Below are 24,486 nucleotides of genomic sequence, written 5' to 3' on the forward strand. Positions count from 1 at the left end.
GGGTGTCAGGTCCCTGGGCAGCGGGAGCTGTAGGCCTTGGTGGGTCATAGGGTGGGGGAAGGACAGGATCGTCCTCTGGGTCATCAGCCAACACTAGAGGAGAGCTGGGCCTCTGTTGTGTCTTTGGTTTTTCGGATGAGGTGGCTAGGACCCTTGCCTGGCCCTGTTTGCTATGGACAAATCGCACCCAAGGGGCAGGGGCGGGGGGGGGGGGTGGTTTGGGCAATTTCTAGCTAAGAGTAGATGTGTGGGAATTGGTCAGGGTGACCTGGATCCCTGGTGACTACCAGCTAGACTCGTTGGGTTATTTGGACATCTAACATCCCTTCTAAGGGCCATCCTACACTGAACGTAGGCCATTCTAACTCACATAGGGTTTTTAACTTTCCTGGCATTATCCTCATTCCATAATCATTTAAGAACCCCTTTTTGAAATTTTTGAGCATAGGCTAGAGGACTGTGGGCTTATTCTGTTTTGATCCCATTTCTGAGTCTCCCTGTCTGGTGGCACGAAGACAGACAAAGGGAGGGTGGTCCCTTCAAACGAGGAGACCAGATGCTTGACTGGCCACGTCCGGAAGGAGATTTGGTGAGGCTTAGCCATAGTGGACTCAGCTTTGTGACTTACAGTCGGAGCCTATTTCTAATGCCACCCTGGACCATATGCCTTTCATCACGACGCAGGAGAGCCCAGTCAGACTCTGTAGAATTCTGGAGACCTTAAGGGTGCCCATCTGTGGAGCCATAAAGTCGAACTCGGCAGGCAAGCCAGACCGAGTTGTACATTCACACTCGCATACACACCAGAGGTTATTACATTCCCTCCCACAGAATTCCTACTTGTGAGACCTCTGAGGTCCCCGAGGAGTGATCAGGTCCCCCTTCTACCCCTATGGGTGGGCTTGACTGAATTGGGGCATAGTATCTTACCAGTTCCGTCGTCGGGTCCAGGCCCTCACCTGCTAAGTCTCTTCGAGTCCGGTGGAAAGACGGAGCGGGGTCAGACAGAGGCAATAGGGTTTGGAAGCTGCCGAACAACCTGGCAGGAGCACTCTTTTCCTCTGAGATTCCCCGTTCCATCACCACCCCACCATTGTCCCAGACCAGTGGCAACAAGGAACCAGCGGGGTTGGGTTTCCCGGTTGGGGAACCAGGCTAAATCACTGATGGAAGAACCAAGCATCACTCTTGGAGCGGAGATCTTGGAGGATCAGAGCTTTATTTACATTGATGAACTCAGGAGAGACAGTTTCTCCAAAGATCTGAGCCCTGAGCAATTGATAATTTTACAGCTTCCGCATTTGTGCCCATGGCTGAGAGAGACAAACAAGCCAAAGAAATGGGGGAGGGAGGACTGGCCTTCGGACAAATGGGGAAGGGCTAACCTAAGAATCTCGAGTGTGCCTGCCACGTTCCTTTTTCTTTTTAGGTCAGGGTTTGTTTGTTTTTTTTTCCCCATCTCTCTCTCTCTCTCTCTCTCTCTCTCTCTCTCTCTCTCTCTGTCTCAAAAATGAATAAACATTAAAAAAAATTTTTTTAAAGGATACTGACAATTAAAGAAAGATACTCAATTTGCCAAATTATAGCGTTGGTTTGAAAGAGAGGGCAATTATTGTTTGTTATTTTGGTTCTTTCCAATGCAGAATCTGCATGAGTTTCCATCCATGGTATGGAGTAGCCCTGTATATATCACAGGAAACCAGCCAAAACCAAACCAGTCTCCTATTGCTGCGGTGATTTGAAGGATATGTAAACTGACCGATGGTGATTACAATGACGGCATCTCTGCCATTTTATTAATCACCCAATTTAATCTTCACATCCCATGCATATTCCCTTTTCTTCAACACCAACTGTTCGTTTCCTTATTCTAAGTCAAACTGACTTGGAATCTATTCAGGGCTGTTACTTAATTTGATGAGGAAAACCCTCTGCTGTGTGCTAACCTCCCAGATTTGACTTGGAGCCTAGATCCTAAATCTGCACAGGACTTTTTTCTTGTCTTTCTACGTCTTCCTTTTGACCATTTTCCAGGAGATACCTAAACTGTAGATAAGGAAATGGAAAGGACCATGGAAACAAGAGTTCAAAATGTGTTGCGTGTGACCCAAATGCAGAAAAGTAGTACAATGTCTGTATAGTCAGGCTCTCAAGTTTTGGGACTAAATTTATACTTACGGAAAGCAAGAGATCCCACAGTCCAGAAAAATCTACCAACCCAGTTTCCCAAGGAGCATAAAACTTGCTGACATCAAAGAAGGGTGCCATACAGGACAATCCTAAGTGGGGCATTACTGTTAACATGCTACTTTAGAAATAGGGGTGCGGAAGACTCATCTGTGGGCTTCCGTGCATGTGCGTCTTCAATTTGGCTCTGGGAAATGATCAGTCAAAATTTCCCTTTATACAACGCATGAGTCATACAAAATCTAGTACTGAATCCGGTCAGAGCACAGGTTTAGGCAGACTAGAGGTTTAAACCAACTTTGCTTTGTGTTATAGGACCTGTCACACAGCTGTAAATGAAAGGACCCCTGGCTTTAGGCCTCTTTCTGTTTGTAGACCATAAATTTAAATCCTTTGTCCCTGCAGACCAACTCAAAGCAGTAACCTTGGCTACGGTTGCTGCAGAAGAAACACACTCTCCAGATTTCCAGTTCTATATTCAGATTTAGAAAATTGGTTATGTTGAAAGGGAAGCAACAATTTTACTTTGCCTCGGTTATTGACAACCGAGAAGCACTCCTCAGACTGTTCAGAGGGGAAACAATGAGTCATTCATGCTGTCAGCCCAGGTGGTGCCTGAATTCCAGGCAGAGGCCTCCGAGTTAACCCCTGCAGGCCTCCTCCCTGCGCGGAGCCCTCCGTGAGCCTGCCTTGTGCTCCCTGCAGCCTCTGGGGGAAGCGGGCTGGCCACAGAGCAGGCCAGCCCAGGAAAGGAAGGTGAAGCCTGTAACCGAGGCCTCACCTCCGCTGTGCCAGTCCCCGGGGGCCTCTGAGCTGTTTGTCACCGTGTGATTGGCTCCAGGAGAGGGGTGGAGAAATGAAAACATTCTGCCCAGGATATATTTAGTTGAAGTGCAGCTGGGGAGGCTCTTAAACAAGGGAGCTTTGTCCTCATGCTGAAGTGTTTTTCTTAACTCTACAAGGGTGAAAAACTTAAGCCACGCACCGATTTCTCCCACTCCATATTCTCTTGTTTGGTGGGGGTAGGGGGATGGGGGAAATGTTCTTATTCTGAAAGTGGAGAATTTTCTGTAGCTGGTCATATGAGAGGAAATGGGGCAATTCTGATGCCGAGTGGACACAAAAATGTAAAGCTCACGCTCGTGTTAGAAGGACACAGTTAAGAAATTCAGAAATTTTTTAAGGTGTTATGTACGTTTGCATTCTTGCCATTAATTCTCTGTCGGTTCAAACTGGAAGTTAGGTGTTTTCAAACGTCTTTACTTGGATGAATTTATGGAGTTAGAAACATAATTAAGTTTTATAAGCTGACAGAACCCTGTTTCACTTGAGTTGATTCACATTTTCCAGTAATGAAAGATTTACTTCTGCGCTGATGAGCACAGCTTCTTTGCAACAGATAACTGATGAGCCATGTAATGGCTCCTGTTCCCGTCCTCCTTGCAAAACCGCTGAGAACTGCCACCTTGCTATGAGCTTTACAGCCACTATGTAAATGCTGGGTATTAGGGGTACATTGTCTATTATTAAGAAGTAGCACAGGAAATATGTTAAATGAAAATCCTATTTGTAGTTATGAACCAAGACAAAAACTTCCAAACAAGAAGTCTGTGGTTTTGGTGGTATTTACGAAACCAGGTTGTATTAGTCAGGGATCTCTAGGTAAACAGAACCTATGGGGAGAGAGGGAGATTTGTTTCAAGAAATTGGTTCCTGTGGTTATAAAGGTTGTCAGATCCAAACTCTGCAGGGTGAACGGACACTCTGGAGACCCAGGAAGAGTCAATATTGTAGTTCAAGTCTGAAAGCTGTCTGCTGGCGGACTTCCCTCTTGCTGGGGGAGGTCGGTCTTTGTTCTATTCAGTTCTTTAACCGGTTGCATGAGTCCTACCCACATTATGAAGGGCAATCTGCTTTACTTCTAGTTCCCTGGCTTAAATGTTAAGCTCATCCAAAAATACCCTCACACAAACATCCTGAATAATGGCCACACATCTGGACACACTGACAAAATTAACCACCACAGAGGTTAACACGCCTGGTTTGAAAAATTCACTCGCTTAATTATGAGGTTACTTATCAGGTTGAAGCCGTTGTGAGAGTTTAAAAATGGGAAAGATGTGATAACTTTTTTTAAATGTTTATTTTTGAGAAAGAGCGCGAGTGGGGGGGGGCAGCAGAGAGAGAGGGAGACAGAGAATCCCAAGCAGGCTCCGTGCTGTCAGCACAGAGCATGATGTGAGGCTCAAACTCACAAACCTCAAGATCATGACCCGAGTGGAAATCAAGAGTTGGACACTTAACTGACTGAGCCACCCAATCGCCCCAAGACGTGATAACTCTTCATAACTCTCTTGATAACTCCTTTCAGGTATTCTCTCTCTCTCTCTCTCTCTCTCTCTCTACCTCTCTATCTCTTCCCCTTTCTCCCTCTCTCGCTTCCTCCGTCTCCTCTCTTGGGAGGCTTGCACTGGGATCCAACCCAGGCACAGCACTGAGCCCGCGCCAAGCAGAGGAGCCATGTGAGGGGACTCCAGACAACAGCCCCTGGCCAACGCCAACCTCATCTCTAGACATGTGGGTGGGCCAGCCCTCAGGAGCTCTCATCCCCAGCCTTTAGTTTTCCAGCCATGCCCAGACATGGTGGAGCAGACTGTACCCTGAGCCAATTTCTGACCCACAGAAACTATGAGAGATTTTTTAAAAAGAAAAAAAAAAGATGCACGCTATTTTAAACCACTAAATTTGGGGGCAATTTGCTACACAGCAATAGATAACTAATATAGTAAGATTGTGGGTAACTTTATAAGAAACTACCAAACTGGTTTCCAAAGTGGTTTTACCATTCTGCATTCCTTCCAGCAGTGTGTGTGGGTTCCAGACCATCCTTACTAGCAATGCGTATTTAGCAAGTGTGAGTTTAGCCCTTCTGACGCGTGTGGAGTTGTTTCTCATTGTGGTGTTCATTTGCATTTTCCTGCTGATGCCATACTTACTTTGGATCAGAAATATCATGACCCAATTTAGAAACCAACCTTATTTACTAGGATATTTCATAGTCCTAATACCAACTCATCCCTACCCCTGATAATAGACAGCTTATTCTTGCATTTCCAATTTGTTTTAAAAGATAATTGCTACCAAATGAGTCTGTATCATTAATAATTATCCCCACTGGGATTTATCCAGTTAGGTTGCAAGCCCTGGAAAGAGTGAGGAGTAAAAGCCATCTATTCACAGACGTGGGACTCGTGAGCCTCATTACACTATCACCTGTTGTTAACTGGCATTGATATTATTATCATTTATTAAGAAATGCCCTGTGCCAGGCATTTTACATGTCAAAGCTCACCTGCCACAACACCACTATGAGGCTCATATTTTTATCCTCCTCTTATTCCCAAGGAGGAGTAGGTTTAGAGAGGTCAAGAAACTGGTCTGTGGCCACACACTGAATCTGAACCCGATATTGTTTTATTTGATCCAAAACAGGCTTTTCTTCACTTCTTTCTAATTTTATACCAGAACATGAGAAAACATTTTGGCCTAAACAGTGGAAAATATTCTAGACTGGAGGTTGGGAGACTGGGTTATACTCCTGGCTGTGTCACTAATAAACAGTCAACTCTTGGGCAAGTCCCTCTCTGCTCTCTGGACCATAGTTCCTCATTATTAAAAATAAAAGGTTGGGTTAAGACCTTATCCAGCTCAAAAATTGCTATAGACCAGGCACTATGCTAAGCATTTTATAGGTGGTAAGTTAGGTATATCTCGTAAAATCCTTATTATATAGGTACCATTATTGTGTCCATTTTTCAGGTGAATAAACTGAGTCAAAGACGTTGAATAACTTTTCCAAAGTTATTTAAACCCGGGCAGTCTGGCTCCAGAGTCTATGACCTTGCTAAACTAGGCAGCATTCACTGAAAGCTTAATTTTCACAACCACCCCATGTCATCTTTAGCAGCATTATTCTCTCCCCATCCTTATGTTCCCTCTTACTTTCTGAATGAAAGAATTTTTTTTTAATTTTTTTTTCCAACGTTTATTTATTTTTGGGACAGAGAGAGACAGAGCATGAACGGGGGAGGGGCAGAGAGAGAGGGAGACACAGAATCAGAAACAGGCTCCAGGCTCTGAGCCATCAGCCCAGAGCCTGACGCGGGGCTCGAACTCACAGACCGCGAGATCGTGACCTGGCTGAAGTCGGACGCCCAACCGACTGCGCCACCCAGGCGCCCCGTGAATGAAAGAATTGAGTGTTAGGGGCTCCTGGGTGGTTAAGCGTCCTACTTGGGCTCAGGTCATGATCTTGAGGTTCGTGGGTTTGGGCCTCATGTCGGACTCTTTGCTGACAGCTCAGAGCCTGGAGCCTGCCTCAGATTCTGTGTCCCCCCCCCCCCCCCCCTCTGCCCCTCCCCTGCTCTCACTCTGTCTGTCTCTCTCTGTCTCTCAATAATAAATAAACATTAAAAAAAGGAAAAAGAAGAAAGAATTGAGTCTTAGAAGTTTTATTATGTCCCAAGTCCCACAGCCAGTCAAGGGTAGAGCCAGGACAGGGAGGAAGCCCAGACAGCTTGCCATCAAAGGCTAGGGTCTAAGTGTCCCCGGGAGTCAGAATGGGAGACACCACAGCCCCATAACCCCTGGGAAATCTTGGCAGAGGCCCACTTGGAAACACCCACACTGACTGACATGGCCACACATTCCTTTCTAAACTCCAACCTAGGGGTCCCTGGGTGGCTCAGGCTGTTGAGCATTCAACTTTGGCTGAGGTCATCACCTCGCGGTCTGTGAGTTCGAGCCCTGCCTCGGGCTCTGTGCTGACAGCTTGGAGCCTAGAGCCTGCTTGGGACTCTGTCTCTCTCTCTCTCTGTCCTTCCCCCACTCACACACACACACACACACACACACACACACACACACACACTCTCTCTCTCTCTCTCTCTCTCTCTCTCTCTCTCAAAAAATAAATGAATAAACAAACAAAAAAACCAAAACAACACCAACCTGGCTGCATTTTCCCCTCTCTTTTCCTCCCCTCTAATCAAACCAGCTGCCTGGAAATCAGAAATGAGAGCTGTAAATGGTGCCCGTGGGCGCTGGTGGTAGTGGTGGTAATGCAGCTTCCCAAACAGACCCTGCTTCAGGCTGTGGGAGAGGGGTCTCCTTAGCAGGTCCTCACTATCTGCCATAAGCTGGTCTCTATTCCTCCAGGCCCGAGGTTGAATTAATTACTGGGACTCACGTATCTGGGAGAAAAGGGAGCTTGGACACCTTGAATACTACAGTCCCCAGGCTGTTGCTTTGAGAACTGGTCTCGTTTTTATTTTTTTGACATAAGTATGCCTTTTTAAATAGAAAATACACACATGGGGGCACCTGAGTGGCCCAGTCGGTTAAGTGTCTGACTCTTGATCTCAGCTCAGGTCATGATCCCAAGGTCGTGGGATCGAGTCCTGCATCGGGCTTCATGTTGGGTGAGGAGCCTACTTGGGATTTTCTCTCTCCCCTGCTCGAGCACTCTCTCTCTCTCTCTCTCTCTCAAAAACAAAGTAAAAAACAAAAAAAGAAAAGAAAACATACACCTAATCAAAAGTCAAATAACAGAAAAAGCGTATTGTGTCTAGTGAGTAAGTCTTCATCCTACCCCTGCCCCCCTGCCCTCACCTTCTGAGACAACCTCTTTCTGGTACATCCAAAGATAGTCTTGCATCTGTAGCCACAGAGGGATGTATTTTAAACCACACAAACGGGCACATACACACTGTTCCCTCTCCCTTCCTTTTTATCTTTATTTAGCAATGCAGCTTGGAAATTCTTCCTTGTCAATACCTAAACACACTCTCCCTTTTTGAAAAAGAGGCTGTAAAGCTGTTGCAGGGCTCTGCCGTGATTTGTACAACCAGTCTCCTGCAGTGACTGGTGAGGCCGTTTCTGATCCGGAGCTCCGACAGTCAGCGTACTGAATCTGCTCGTGCCTTTTGTCGCACTGCTGCGCAGGCCCCTCTGAGCTCTCGTATGTCACGTGTGTCAAGGAGGAAGGGAGCAGAGACTCTGGCCTGCCCTCCCCCAGCCAGCGAGGCATTATTACCGCTGGACTGTCCTCCATAGGACTGTAGTCAGAAGACAGTCCGTTCGTGGAGGGGCAGCTCAGAAAAGGCATCCGGACGGCAGCTCGACTGATCACTGAGATCGGGTAGCAGCAGCAATGAAAGGACACTGTGAGCCTCCCCAAATATGCCCTGCCAGATATGCCTCTGTCACCTTTCACAGCAGGACCTTCTGTGCCAGGGACTGGGCTGGTTCCGTGACTCCTGCCGCTGGAGGCACCGCCTGTGATTCTGAGTGATGTGGACCAACACATGAGGAGTGAGCAGGATGATGGCATTCTCTGAAGGCTACCGACCTATGCTGTTTCTCGTACGAAGGGACCTGAGCAACTTAAGTCAGCTCAGTTCTCACATTCTCTTCCCTGAGATGAAAGCTTTTGGGGAGGCTCCTTGAAAAGCCGACAGCCTGATGTCTGCCTCTGCCTGGCTTTGTTTGGAGATGGCTCACTCCACTGTGGGCCCTGGGCGAGCCCCTCAGTGATTTCCCTTCCGAAAGAGAGACGGACACTGGGAAGGCCTGAACGCACTCTGCCTGGACTGACGAGAAACCTTTTTTTATATTGAGGCCATTGTCTCAGCCCTCCTCACAACAAAAATTCATTGAAAGCCTTGGATTCCCCCCCACCCCACCAACATCATGAAAATTCTGAAACACACAGAAAACTTGAGAGAATTTTGCAATGAACACCCATCTATTTACCACTTAGACTCTATCTACAATGAACATTTTGCTAGATTGGCTTTCCTTACAGAATATTCTTCTATCTCTCCAAGCCCCTGATGCTTGAGGCTTTTTAAAAGCCTGGCCTAAAAATTCAATTCATCTGCTTTTAAAAACTTCAGAACAGGAAACTTTAACGCCTTGTTTCACGAACACAGAATAATTTAGTTCCATTCCAAATGAGGCTGCCTAGAAGGAAGAGAGAGAGGAGGGAGAGGAAAATGGAGAGGGGAAATACAGCTGTGGGAAGGCAAAGAGGAGGTGAGAGGAGAAAGGGGACGAGGGGGTGCGGGTGGGCAGACACAGGAAAGGTCTCGGAGTGGCAGATGAGCAGGCGCCAGGTCACTGGCATGACTCATGGCGAGCTGGGGTGTGCAGGTTGAGGACCCACTGGGCAGCTGTTTGTGTTAAGGATGCCGCTGGCCTCCCCCTGCGCAGTGGGGACAGCTGCCTGCAGGCGTCCCAGGACAGTGCGGCTTGCATCATTGCTCCTCGAACACTTCCTGGCCCGGGGGGCTCCAGCTCCACAGACAGCCGTAAAATGGAGCAGAGCCAGGATCTGGACAACCAAACACCGGCATTGAACCCCAGTTCTCTTGTTACTACCAACACGCAGGCCCTCGGGCAGCGATTGAACCTCTCTTAGCCACTGTGTTCTCATCTGGAAAATGGGCATATTAGGAATAGATGTCTCATGGGGTTGGTGACCAGGTGAACTCAGGTGAACGCATGTGTATAATACTGGCTGAAGCAGACTCAACACCAGCTGTGTGCCAGGCGTCGCGCTCAGTGGCTTGCACGCTTTATCTCTCCCCATCCTTGTGGTGGCTCTAGGAGGTGGACATTACTACGGGCCTCATTTTAGAAATGTGGAAACTGAAACTTGGGGGTGGTCAAGTCCCTTCGGCAGGTGGTGCCGCTGGTAATGGTGGAGCTGGGCCGGGACACCCCAGTTGCTGTGCTGCCCTCAGCACTGTGCCTGGTACTAACCCCGTACAATGTGACGAAACAGGCCTGTCACAGAGGGTTCTCACAAGGTCAAGGTGAGACAACCCATGTGAAAGTGCTAATACCCACCAGGTCCTTAAAAATGTTTGCTAAGGGGCGTCCCACTTCGGCTCAGGTCATTATCTCACGGTTCATGACGTGGAGCCCTGTATCGGGCTCACTGCTGTCAGCGCAGAGCCCCCTTCAGATCTTCTGTCCCCGTCTCTTTCTCTGCCCCTCCCCCACTCACACACTCTCTCAAAAATAAATAAACATTTAAAAATGTTTGCTGAGTGACTAACATTCATAGCATCTGTTGGTGAGCACGACAAATACTTGTCATATTCTTCAGCTGTTTTTTCTAGTCATTCATTCTATAGAAGCTTCCCTCTGGTAGGGGTAACCATGGTGGGAATCTCCCTAATCCTGTTTTGTACAAATGTCAGATTTAACAAATAAATTACAAGCGAGTTGATTTTCTTTGTGTTCTGACCTCATTTATATTAGAGAAACATTGAACCTGTTATATTTTTTGCCTGTGATCAAACACCAGGGAAGTGGATGATAAATGTCAGAATCTAGGGCAAGCCTACCCTTCTCCTGCCAGTTCCAACCTGGTATTGGACTTCTCTAGTGTGCCAAAGGCAACCCAACACCCAGGGCCGTCCTGGAGAACAGAACTGGGAGCCTCTTGCCTTGCCTTGCCTTTGATAAGGCCTCTCCATGGACTGGTTGCTGTGGCATGCCTTCCCTGGTTGTTTTCCACCTTTTGTGATTGCCTTCACTTTCAAAACTTATAAAATAATAACCCTATGAGTTTATCTCTAAATGCAATGAAGAAGATGCAGAGAATAAAGCGAGATCATATATGGAAAAGTGCTTTCAAACTTTTAAGAAAAATTTCTAGGCAAATGCAAGATTTTGAAAACCAGCTTAATAGCCAAAAGGTGGAAGTGACCCCAATGTCCGTCAGCAGATAAGCGGATACACAAAATGTGTGACGTGTATACAATGGAATATTATTTGGCCTTGAAAATGAAGGAAATTCTGATACGTGCTACAACACAGATGAATTTTGAGGACACTATGCTAAGTGAAGTAAGTCTGAAAAGGACAAGTACTATAAGATTCCACTTATATGAGGTACTAGAGTAGTTAAATAATGGATTCAGACTGTAGGATGGTGATTGCCAGGGACCGGAGGGAAAGAGGAATGGGGAGTTACTGTTTCATGACACAGAGTTTCGGTTTTGCGAGGTGTTCTGGAGATGGATGATGGTTGCCCTGAGCTGTACCCTTAAAAATGGTTAAGGTGGGGGGTGTGCCTGGGTGGCTCAGTGGGTTGAGTGTCTGACTCTTGATTTTGGCTCAGGTCATGATCGCAGGGTCATGGGATTGAGCCCTGCATTGAGCTCTGTACCGTACATGAAGCCTGCTTAAGATTCTCTCTCTCTCTCCCTCTGCCCCCCTCCTCCGCTTGTGCGTGCTTTCTCTCTAAAATGAAAATTAAAAAATGGGTAAGTTTTATGCTGTGTATTTTTCCCCAAATAGGAATAATTAACTAATTAAAAACAAGTTCCTTTTCTCTACGATGGTGTTTTTTGTCTCATTTTTGCCTTAGCCAGTTAAGAGGACGCTGTATTTTGTACTTTGAATAAGATCCAGGGACCAGAGCTAGGATGGAGGCACACTGTGACAAGGACAAAGTATAGGGTTTGGAGTCGAACTTAGGGCCTTGTGCCTTGCTTGGGGTCCAAAGGTGATTCCAGTGCCCCTTGACTGCCCTTCCCTGGAGTAAGAGGTCACAGTAGTTTTGGGGACTAAGTGAATGATGCCTCACTGAGGAGTCTTCAGACTGAAGGGGGTTCAGAATGACAGGGGGCACCCAGGAGGGTTTGGGACCCCAGCACTCTCCTCTGTGAAATGATGGGCCCGACAGCACATGGGAGTCTGCATCTTGTAATTTCTAACCAACTGTCAGCACCAACAAAGAAACAACTCAGCCCATAAACCTCTGCATTGAGACAAGACCACATGAAGCCAGTCCCTCAATTCCAAGAGATCCGCGATGTTTTGAGAGAGAGCAGAAAATCCCAAGTTAAGTGTTTATAATTCGCCCCCGTAGTTGTAAACACTCAACTGTGTTACCGTTCCTTCTCCCCCCCCCCACCTTCTCTCTCTCTTGTGTGTGTGTGTGTGTGTGTGTGTGTGTGTGTGTGTGTGGTGATGATTTAAATATATCAGTAATTTTTGTATCACAGAACATTACATCTCTTTTCAGCTTTTCATTTCCAGGATAAACTAATCCAGTTTTCTGTTTGTTTGGTTTTTTTTTTTAAAGGCCAAGGCTTTTAGCATGTCATTATGACCAGTTGTAATTTCCATTCCTGTGTGGAAAAGAGTTAAAAGCTTTTCTGTGTCCTTCATTACCTCTTTCCCAGAGGTGAAATTTAACTTAATGTTACAGCAACAATTCTGCAGGTAATGCCCCACATGCTGACCTCCCCTCTGCACATTTACCGATGAGCCACAGCTGACAGATGACCCTCTTCAGCGCCGACTGCTGATAATGGTCACGTGTGGCGTGGAATTGAGGGGAATCGTTGTCATCAGGTCCTATCTGGCTCTATCCCTTCATAGCTATGTGGCCTTGAGCCTCCCTCACCTGTACAATGGGAATAAAAGTGGGCTTCAGAACTGTAGAGAAGAGAAATTGAAATGACATCTTTTTTTTTTTAAGCTTTTAAAATTTATTTTGAGAGAGAGTGAGCAAGCAAGCAGGGGAGGGGCAGAGGGAGAGAGAGGGAGAGAGAGAATCCCAAGCAGGATCCACACTGTCAGCACAAAGCCCGATGTGGGGTTCGCACCTACAGACTGTGAGATGGTGACCTGAGCTGAAACCAAGAGTCGGACGCTTGACAGACTGAGCCAGCTAGGCACCCCAAAATGACATCTTTAACTGTCGACTCCCACCTCTTCTGCGTCCTGTTCTCCTTTTCCTTTATTCTCTTTGAAATGAGAATTTCTCTACTATCGGTCTCTTTGCTTTTTTCTTTCTCTTTCTCCTCCCTCTTTCTTTCTTTCTTTCTTACTCTTACCAATGGAAACAATGCAGAGACCACAATAAATACAGCACACTGTTCCTTCCTCCTCAACGACAAGGCATTTGTTTTATTTATTTTTTTTTACTGGGCCACCTTTCCTGATTTCTGGTCACAAGCTGGCAGTTGGCAATTGGTCATTTGTCCGTTGTTGCACAGAGAGCTACATACATGGGCTATTATGACCAGCATCTGAATCTTTATTTTCAAGCCGAATAAAATTTTCCAATTTCCTGCCATCTAGCCTACCGGCATCCCAGCAAACCTGTGGGTTTCCTTCATTAAGGAATTTTGCAGCAAAGTCCTTTCAATCCGCTGGGAGAATTTTGCTCACTGTGGTTTTCACTGAACCTTGTCCTTTTCATTCCCTCATTAAGAGACCTTATTTCCAGCTCTGCCTCCAATTCTGTTTTCCCATTGGACCAGCCTCCTTTTCTGTTAGCTTTTTCACTAGGAGGGCCTAGTACTTCACTCCACGTCAAACTGTTTCCTTCATTTCAGAAAGGAAAACAGATCTTTTGTTCAAAAGTTTCTTCAGTCTCTTCCTCAAGCTTTCCCCCTGCTTTGTACTTTGTACCGCATAGCAGCTGCACCTTCTGGAACAGTCCTGAACTGTCTTCTGCTACGCAATGCGGAGAATATACTTTCTCATAATCTGAAGTTGCTGGCAGAGCAGAAAGAAACAAAAAACAAAAGCTGCATTTCAGGAACTCCATTTAGTGAAATATACTTCCTTTTGGTAGTATGCCAGCTAATTTCTTCAGCAGGCAATGATATTTTGAAAGTAAATGACTATGGGCGAGGGGAGGGAGTCAGTGAAGGGAATCAATATACCAAATCAAGTGATGTTGTCCATTCATTCATGAAGCTGTAGAAAAGAGATAAATTCACTGATAAATGCAATGTGTTACCGTAACAATTTTGTTGCATGTTTCTCATGTATAGGAGAATAAAAACAAACAAACAAACAAACAAACAAACAAACATGTGTTTGATGATAAAGGAATTGCTGTAGATTAAAAATATCTTACAAAGTGTGTTAAAACAAATCTTATCTCTTACAAATGCACAGAATAGACCTTATATTGAAATTTTTAAAATTTTGTAATAATTAAAACCTTGAGATTATCTCTATGTTTCCATACTTGCTCTGGAAGGGTCTTTAAATCAATTTATTAAGGTTACAAGTAGATGCATATGAATTAAAAGGGAATTTTGCATTTCCCTATATAGTTTCAACAAAGAATTCCATCAATTATCTTGTTTTTTTCTTCTTTCCAGATTAGCAATTTATGATATAAACAACAAGCGATATGCTTTAAAACACACAAATCAGCATTAAAGCAATACCCAGAACTATTGATTTTCACTTTTATGTTAACTAACTTCTATCTGAGCACCAAATTACATTATTTTCTATTCAACAAATATTTTTGAACACCCACTATGTGCCAGAATTGTGTATGCGCTATGGGAGAATACAAAGAAATATAAAGCAGTCTCTTCCCTTGAAGAGTATTCCACATTCAGGAAGACAAGACACCCATGAAATGACTTGAAAACAACTAAAGACTTCTTTATAAGAAATAAAATTATTTATGTATCATGTGCTTTCAAAACATGACCAAAATCAATGTTCACATTTAAAAAATTCAAGAAGGTACAAGAGTATAGTGAAAAGTAATTTTCCCTTCTCCCCCTCACCCAGATCTTTCCTAAAGGCCATCTCTGTTATGAGTTCCTTGTGTATACTTCCAGTGTTGGTATAAGCAGATACAAGCATATGTAAGCTTATGTATAATCACATACATCTATTTACACAAATCTCGGCCCATATTTTAAAGAAGATTAATCTATGGGACGCCTGGGTGGCTCAGTCAGTTGAGCGTTTGACTTCCGCTCAGGTCATGATCTCGCCATTAATGAGTTCAAGCCTCGCATGGGGCTCTGTGCTGACAGCTCAGAGCCTGGAGCCTGCTTCAGATTCTGTGACTCCCTCCCTCTCTGCCCCTCCCCAACTCGCATTCTGTCAGTTTCTCTCTCTCTCAAAAATAAACATTAAAAAAATTTTTTTAAAAAAGATTAATCTAGAACAACTAGCCACTGCTTAGCAATCTCAGGAAATGATCACATAGTAGACACTCAATAATTATTTGGATGGCTAAATGAGAATGGCATTCCTCTTTGGTAGGACATTTCAATTTCTAACTATTTGAAATAATGGTGTGTGAAACATTTTTGTGATCCAACCCTTCCTTAGGTAGATTTTTCAGAAGGTGAATTACTAGGTCAAGTCTTTTAGGTCTTACCAAATTGTGTTCCAATAGCTGTTTACCCCCATCAGGACCATCATGGTTATTTAAGTTTTTTCCATCTTTGTTAATTTGGTAGATGAAAAGTGCAATCTCATCATTGCTTAAGTTTGCATTTCTTGGAATTAGTGAAGTTGGACATTTTCCCAAATGTTTGCCGGTCATTTCTATTACCTGTTTTTGAGAAATGTCTGGTAGGATCCTTTGCATATTTAACTATCGAGGCTTTTCTTACTGAAGGTTATGAGCTCTTTAAATATTAAAACTATTAATTCTGTTCCTCATTATTAATAAATAGTTCCCCTCATCTAGTGTTTGCCTTTTGAGTTTTGATTTAATTAGCTTATTTTTGGCCCAGAAGATATACATTTTTATCTGTTCACTGCTATCCATTGAGTCATTCATAATTCATTTCATTACCTTTGAGGCTAGAATAACCTACTTATTGCATCCTTTCAAGAACTGTGTAGAGACAGAAGGAAAGTCCACCTTACAGACAGAAGGAAAGTTCACCTTACAGTAATAATAGCCTGTCAATAGGGCAATTTTCTAAGGATTCATCTGTAGAGGTTGAGAATTCATTCTCTTTTTTTGGATCTGATATATGTGGATTTAAGAAAACATCTTAGACATCCTTTTTGGGATGGCACCTTATTGGTGCCATTTCCAGGTGGGAAGCGAATCATTTGAAGTTGTCGAGAGCCGTTATCTTTCTTCTCTCTTTCCCTACTACCCAGAGTGGAAAATTGCTAAAGATTGGGTTTCTAACTTCTCAATGTATTCATCTCAAATTCTTTATTCAGACAACTCAACCTGTTCTCTTGGCCACCATTAAGAATAAATCTGAATATATCAGTCAGAGTCCTTCCAAGAAATAGAATCAATAGGAATCATCATCATCATCATCATCACCAACATCATCATCATCATCATCATCATCTCTCTATCTAGAGAGGCTTATTTTAAGGAATTGGCTCATGTGATTGGTTGGGGGGTTAGCAAGTCTAAAATCCAGACAGGATTTCCATGTTACAGTCTTGAGGCAGAATTCCTTCTTTTCTAGGAAACCTCAGTTTTTGCTCTTAAGAGCTTCAACTGATTTGAAGAGGCATTATTGAGAGTAGTCTTTATTACTTAAGGTCAACTCAGTGTAAATGCTAATTAAATCTACAAAAAACGTTCACAGCAACATCTGGACTAGTGTTTGATCAAACAACTGGGCGCCATAACCTGGCCAAACTGACACATGAAATTAATCTTCACACTGAATCTTCCCAGTGGGTGGATTTCTTTCTCAGATCGTGCTTCTGTGATCCCATAAGCTTGTTTGTGAGTATGTAGTCTCCTAGGTTTTATTAAATATATTATAAGGTACTGATAGTTCATTTATGAATACAATGATTGTCAGAATGTTTCTATGGCTGGTTCACTGGCTGTACAAAAGTACTGCTCCCAAATTTGGATTGAAGGGAATCCCATTCTAGAAATTAGGAATACATTATATATAGCTTGGACAACATGGTCATTGGACAGTTTCAGATCTAGTAGGACATGTGATAAGAGGAACTGTTGAGTGCGCAGTTGTGTACCCATTGTCTGGGGTGTTATGGAGGCCTGGGCTAAAACATCAGCTCTGTACCTGCTTAATAGTCAAGAGAACAAGGCAAGACCTGGGAAAGGGAGGCTGGAAGCATTAGTTGGCTGGGGTGCCACCAGTTCAGAGGAAGAATATGGAGCCAGATGTGATAGCCTGTGATGGCAACCAGTCAGGTCCTGGGAGGGTGAGCGGCGGGATCTCCTGCATCCTGGCAATGGGAATGGAATTATGTATGTAGCTGTTGCTGAGCTGGTAATGAAGAGGAGCCTATATATGAGGATCACAATAGAGTGAAACAAAGGACTCTCTACCACCAGCACTGGTGCTGGGGCAAGGGGACAGTCCTGTTCACAGGGACTTGTGTGGACAGAAGAAGCAAAGCTGGGCCTGCTTCTCACTCAAGCTGTTCAATAGGATACTCCAGTCCTCAGTCTCTCGGAGACACACGGTCTTGGGACTAAACGGTCACGAACACCTCCTGAGAAATGAATCTGACGTTCAGAGTGGGTAGGTCTCTTGCACAATGCCATGTAGTTATCTGTTAAGATAAATGTCTTCATATGTGTTATTGGTTGAACTATGTCCATCCCCCCCCCCCCCAAGTTCATATGTCAAAATCTTAACCTCTGGAATCTTAGAATGAGGCCTTTTCATTGCAGATGTCATTAGTTAAGATGAGGTCCTACTGGAGTAGGGTGGGCCACTAATCCAATATGACTGGTGTCCTTATAAAAAGCGGATGGGATGCCTGGGTGGCTCAGTCGGTTAAGCATCCCACTCTTGGTTTCGGCTCAGGTTATGATCTCATGATTCATGAGTTTGGGCCCTGCATCAGGCTGTGTGCTGACAGCGAGGAGCCTGCTTGGGATTCTCTCTCCCTTTCTCCCTCCCCGCCCCCCCCCACTCATGCTCTCTCAAGGTAAATAAACTTTAAAAAAAAGGGGAGGGGATCTAGGACACAGACATTGCACACAGGGAGAATGCCATGTGAAGGTGACGTAGAGATTGGAGTGATGCTTCCAGAAGCCAAGAAACAGCAAAGATGCCAGCAACCACCAGAGGCTAGTGGAGAGATGTGGAACAGATTTTTCTAATAATCTTCCAAAGGAACCAACCTCCACCAACACTTTTTTTTTTTTTAAGTTTACTTATTTTGAGAGATCGTGGGAGGGGCAGAGAGAGACAGAGAGAGAAAATCCCAAGCAGGTTCCACATAGCACAGAGCCTGATGAGGGGATCGATCCCATGAACTGGGTGTGAGATCATGACCTGAGCCAAAACTGACTAAGCAAGCCACACAGGTGCCCTGAGAAGTTCTTATAATTTAACAAAAATGGTGGCATGAAAATTCAGACTCTGCATATATATCTATCCTATAAAAAGACCAAAAGATTTATCAATGAGATAATTTAAAGGTGTACATAACTTTCCATTTATCCATTTACCAAATAAAGATGTTTAAAATGCCCACAAAAACTTTGAGAATCACCGAGTTAGAATCACAATACAGGATTATTCAGAAGTTTCAGAGGCTTTCTTTGTAAGGGGAGCAGGAAACCAACATTCAAGTTTCTGAACAACCCACCCTAAGACTAAATTATATTTGTTTGGTCTTTATTTTCATGAGCGTTTTTTCAATAACAGTTATTTAAAAAAAATATTTTTTATGTTCTATTTTTATTTTTGAGAGAGAGACAGAGTGCGAGGGGGGCGGGTAGAGAGAGAGGGAGACACAGAAACCGAAGCGGCTCCAGGCTCTGAGTTGTCAGCACACAGCCCCATGAGGAGCTCGAACTCACAAACCATGAGATCATGACTTGAGCCGAAGTTGGACCATCAACTGACTAAGCCACCCATGTGCCCTGCAATAATAGCTATTTTAAAACTTACACTGAAATTTCATTTGAATGAGCTGAGATTTTTTTTTATTGAAGTGTAGTTGACATATTTTATTATATTGGTTTCAGATGAACAACATGGTGATTCAAGATTTATATACATTACGAAGTGATCACTGCAATAAATCTAGCTACCATCTGTTATCATACTAAGTTGTTACGTATTATTGACTATATTCCTCTATGCTGTACATTATATCCCGGTATCTTATTTATTTTATAACTGAAAGTCTATACCTTTTGATCCCCTGCCCTTATTTTGCCCATCCCCCAATTCCCTCTCACCTCTGGCAACCACCATATTGTTTTCTGCATCCACGAGCCTATCTCTGTTTTGTTTCATGTATAAGTAAATCAGATAGTATTTGTCTTTCTCTGACTTTTTTCACTTTAGATCCATCCAAATTGTCACAAATAGCAAAATCATTCTTTTTTTCGACTAATATTCCATTGTGTATACATACACACACACACACATACACACCATATTTTCATTCATTGATGGACACTTAGTTTGTTTCCGTATCTTAACTATTGTAAATAATGTTGCAATGAACATGGGTATGTACACATCTTTTCAAAGTGATATTTTCATTTACTTAGGGTAAATACCCAGAAGTAGGATTGCTAGGTCATATTGTAGTCCTGTTTTTCAGTTTTTGAGGAACTTCCATACTGTTTTCCACAGTGGCTGCAGTGTTTTACATTCCCAACTGTGCACAAAGATTCACTTTTCTACACATACCCACCAACACTTGTAATTTTTTGTCTTTTTGGTAATAGCCATTCTAAGATGTGTGAGGTGATACCACTTTGTGGTTTTGATTTGTGGAGAAGTTCATTTTAGTTAAGCTTATTTTTTTTAAACACGCTGGAATTTGTTTTTACAGATTGAAGGAATAAGTGTCTTTCCATATGTTCATCAACAGCAATTACCCAAGAAGAGCCTTGTTCCCTAGATCTCTGGATAGAGAGACATTTAATGTTTTCTATCACCCCACAGAATAATATGAAAGACAACAACACTGATGCAAATACAAACACAAAATTAAAGGGAAGAGTTTCTTGGTGAAATCTATTGATGGAAAAGTTAAAGTTTCAAAGTAAAATTTGAAGTTATGTTTTTTTCTGCTTTTTTTTTTTTTTTTTTTGCTTTTGGTTTTGTTTTGTTTTTGTCTTTGTCTTTGAAACAGCACATGGTCATAAGTAGTCAATCACAGTCATAATGCTCAAGCCAAAGGTAATTTGAACCATTCAAGGCTACCTTGGAAGTTTTGGCCTATTCTGTCATCCTGTAAAATCCAAGGAAGGACTTTTGGTTTGAGCACTGTTTAGGGACCAGAAATGAGAAGTCACTTCAGTTTGGTTATTTACTTTTCCATCTGAAAATGGAATACATTGCTGACAATCTGACAGAAAGAAAAGGAGGGGAAATATTTGTAGAGTATTTCAAAGTTAATGCATACCTTTTAAATTTAATATATTTTTTAAGTAATTCTTTTTTTAAATGTTTATTTATTTTTGAGAGAGAGAGAGAAAGAGAGAAAGCACGAGTGGGAGAGGAGCAGAGAGAGAGGGAGACACAGAATCCAAAGCAGGCTCCAGGCTCCGAGCTATCAGCATAGAGCCCCATGCTGGACTCTAACTCATGGACCACGAGATCATGACCTGAGCAGAAGTTGGACGCTTAACTGACTGAGCCACCCAGGAGCCCCTAAACTTATTATCTAATTAGATAAGCTACATGTTGTTTTAGTGCACTTTTCATAAAAATAATTCTATTGCAAATATTTTCTTCATAGACTAATTGCATTTTGAGCTCAAGATAATCTTAGTTGTAGTCACTAAAGATGATGGCTCACATGAAAATATTTAGATGATGAGAAAAACTCCACCAAATTTATTTATGTTACATGCCTGAAAAGGAATGGCCATTGAATAATATGTTTTGATATTCAAAAGCACCCAAATTCCCTAGAAAGTTAGGAAACTGAGAAAATAAAAGGAAATTATGTAAAAGATGGTAGCAGGCAACATTCAGGAGACTGACCAGGTTTTTCACCAATCATCCTAGTACTGTGCCCAGAAAAAAGTCAGCCGACAAAGTTACTAAAGCAGCATGATCTTAAGATTTCCTTGTCTTGTGGGTCCCCAAGACCTTTCTCAACTTCAATAACTTGCTAGGAGGACTCGTAGAACCCAGTATAAATGATACCAAACAAAATCAGCAAAGAGAAAAGCCTCTCAAGTTGGCTCAGACCCCACTTCACCAACAGTGCCTCCATCATAGATAGAAATCATTTCTGCTGGGGTTTGTTTTGTTTTGTTTCCACCCTCTTGTGTTGACTTGGCCCCATCTCTTTCAAGGCTAAACGCAGAAACATCACCTCTGTTCCACCACCCACGTCTCTCCTTCCCTCTCTCTCCTCCCCCAGTAACATTAGCTGAGTCTCAGGGCATGTAAGACACAGCAGGCACTGTTCTAAGGACTTTATGTATTTACTCTACTAATCCTCACAGCCGCCCAATAAGTTGGGTGTTATTACCTCCATTTTACACAAGAGAAAATGGAGGCACAGAAGGTTAAGCAACCTCTCAAGGTCTTGCAGCCTCCATTCAAAGGCGCACAGTCTGGCTCCAGATCCAAGTTCTCAGCTCCTGTGTTGACACTGCCTCTCAGAATAACTTACCCTGGGGCCCAAGGCAGGCCCCCGTGGCCCTACCGGACCCACAGAAACATGGGAACACTAGAGAATCAAAGCCAATCCTCTGCTAACTGAAACCCTCTCCTTACAGGCTTTTCCAAATCTCCTGAATAGCCTTGATTCATGTTCTCAACAGTGACTAAACGAACCACAAAATCCTGTGCCTCATGAACTCTTAAAAAGCAGAGACAACAATGTGAATGTATGTTTTAAAATGATTAAAGGTGGTAAATCTTACCACCTTTATATGTAGCTTACCACAATTTGTACAAAGCAGATATAATTTCGGGCAAAGGACTTCTGGCATGTCTGTGCATTTTAGTGTGTCACAGATACCCCTTCTTCGTGCATCTCAGTAATCTTTGGGGGAAGATGTTCTACTTTTGTTTGCTTGACTCTCTGGGCTGATCCTGCGAGCTCCCAGATCAAACTGTGTTTGCTAATCCCTGCTCAAAGTTCAAGCCTGAAGATAAGCCAGTGCTAATTATTATCCCTTTCTGTGTATGTAACACAATGCTGCTTTAAAAGTGTTCTTTTCCTACATTAACTCATCAGACTTTCATAGTTAACTGTCCTGCAAAGAAACTGCAGCAGATATAATCATCTATATTGTATGGCAGAGGAAGTTGTGAGGGCGATGCCCTGGGAAACCCAGGTCTTGAAGCTTGTAAATAGCAGAGGTGAGGTCAGAGCCTGGAGCCAGCTTCGGATTCTGTGTCTGCCTCTCTCTCTGCCCCTCCCCCGCTCACACTCTGTTTCTCTCTCTCTCTCTCTCTCTCAAAAATAAATCAACATTAAAACAAATTTAAGAAAAAGAAAAAGAAAAAGAGAAAGAAGCAAAGACTTTTCAGTAACCAGAGTCCCTTTTCTCAAATTCTAGAATTCCAAGAGGGCTGAGATTAGGGTGACACAAGTGAGGCACTTGCCTTGGGCACAAAATGTAAGAGACACTAAATCAAGACAAAGAATGTTTTAAGGTAGTATCTTTAAAAGTTTAAAATTAATATTCAAATATCCCTGCTGAACAAAATATCAAAATTTTAAATGAAGGCCAGCTGCTTGCTTATTTCACAACCCTGCATTTTTGGGCAACGGGAATGGTTGTTTCCTATTAGCTTCAGGTTCCCAGACACCTGGGGCCGTCTCCTCCTTGTCCGGTGTATTTGTGAGTGTTGCCAAGGGTGTGCAGACAGACTGAGTGATGCAGGATTCTCTGTGGAGTCATGATTTTTTTTTTTTTTTTAATTGTAGAGGAAGTTCAGAACTGGGCTGGGGTCAGATGACCAGAGAATGGCTAAGTTCAGGTTGGATCCCAAAGTTCATGGTGCCATGGCCCCTGTGCTTTGCTTGCTGCTATGTTGCCTCTATCCACTGTCTTCCTAGTGCCTATACCTAGCAAGGAGAAAACACACGTAAAGGAATCACTCTCCTGCACACTGGAAATTAAAAGAGCCTAAATAAAGTCCAAAGGCATGCTCAGGATGGAGATATTTCTGGTTGGCCAGTCATGGGCTATTGCATAACATGACAGCAATTCCAGCGATTGTATCAGAGAGCTGGGGGCAAGATCTATTTTTCACTACCCACACACAGGGTGTGTCCTACTTTTAAGGAGCTCTGATAAGTGGAAACCTATATTTACATTAAAAGTACATTAAGTTGTGATGATTTACTTTGGCTAAATCATGATGAAGCCCATCCGATATCAAGTTCTCCAAATCTATTAAATGGAATTTGATTTATGGTTGGTGGGTATTTTGATGACCTGTTGGGTAATTTTATTGTAGCAAATCTTCAATAAGCTGTTATTTGAGCATCTACAGTTGTGCAGTGGTAAACAAAATAAAGTCTGAGTCAAGGTCTCTACCTCTGGTAAAGCCACGTGGAGTCTACTTAGGGAGATATGAGCCGTATACCCAAATAGACAAATATTAACTTATGATAAGGGCTACCTGAATACTGAATAGCATAACCATTAACTCACAGAAATTCCAAGGAGGAAAAGCAATCACTTTGGAAGAGAGAAAACAGAACGGTTTGGCATGAACTGATTCTGTAGGATGGGTACCTAGTTGGAAATGTGAGCAGTGCATATTTGAGGTCTACGGGGAGGGCTGTGCAAAGGTGAGGGGCCGTCAGGTGCCAGACAGGATCACGTGAGAGTGATACCATCAGTCCTGCTGAATAGCAGCTGTATCAAGCTGGCAGAACACCAATCTTAGACCTGAAAGTGGTCTCCTCTCTCACAGGACAGCTGTAAATGGATGAGATGTTCCAGGGAACTGATCAAGACCAGCTCCTGGGGGCTGTCTTCATGAGAAGAGCCAGGGGAGAGCAGGAAGGCAACCAAGAAGGTGATTGAGAAGAAATGGTAAAGCAGTCAGAAGAAAGCAAAGAGTGTGCAAAGTCAGAAAGGGCCAGGCCCCAAGAGTTATAGGAGGTGAGTGGTCAGTGTGAGGTGCAGGAGAAAGGCCGAGAAACGTTTGAGACTGTGGGTCATAGTTTTATGGAAGGGGTTTCCTGGTGGCATGGCTTCCCGAGGACTGTATTGGTCTGTGTGACGTGAACATGCCCTTGATCCTACAACCTTTTTGTTTGTTTGTGCCTTCGGCTAAGGGAGAAGAGATTGGCTTATTGTGCACATGTAACATTCAGCCACAACTGAGAACAGAGCTAACCCAGGATGTCACAGGTCCAAGGCAAAGGACCAAAGAGGACTGTTTAGGTATGAACAAGGAGAGTCTCTCAAAGATGGTTACTGTGATCAGATGGCAATGGATGTTCTAGATCCATTAGACAGGTTCTAGACAGTAGGCATGGAGTCCAACAATTGGCATCAGCGTCCCTAACCTATGGCTTTCTTTG

At 43.5% G+C, this 24,486-nt stretch overlaps 1 long non-coding RNA gene across 1 annotated transcript in view; it reads left to right on the forward strand.

The window, feature by feature from the left end:
• LOC125168692 (uncharacterized) overlaps window positions 1-24,486 on the forward strand; it is a 40,028-nt gene that overhangs the window by 12,567 nt on the left and 2,975 nt on the right. Inside the window, exon 3 of the long non-coding RNA XR_007153255.1 lies at window positions 23,871-24,346. This is a non-coding gene — a long non-coding RNA (uncharacterized LOC125168692). The remainder of the gene's footprint in view (window positions 1-23,870; window positions 24,347-24,486) is intronic.

Source organism: Prionailurus viverrinus, chromosome B3 (genome assembly GCF_022837055.1).
Source record: "Prionailurus viverrinus isolate Anna chromosome B3, UM_Priviv_1.0, whole genome shotgun sequence".
Lineage (NCBI taxonomy): Eukaryota > Metazoa > Chordata > Mammalia > Carnivora > Felidae > Prionailurus > Prionailurus viverrinus.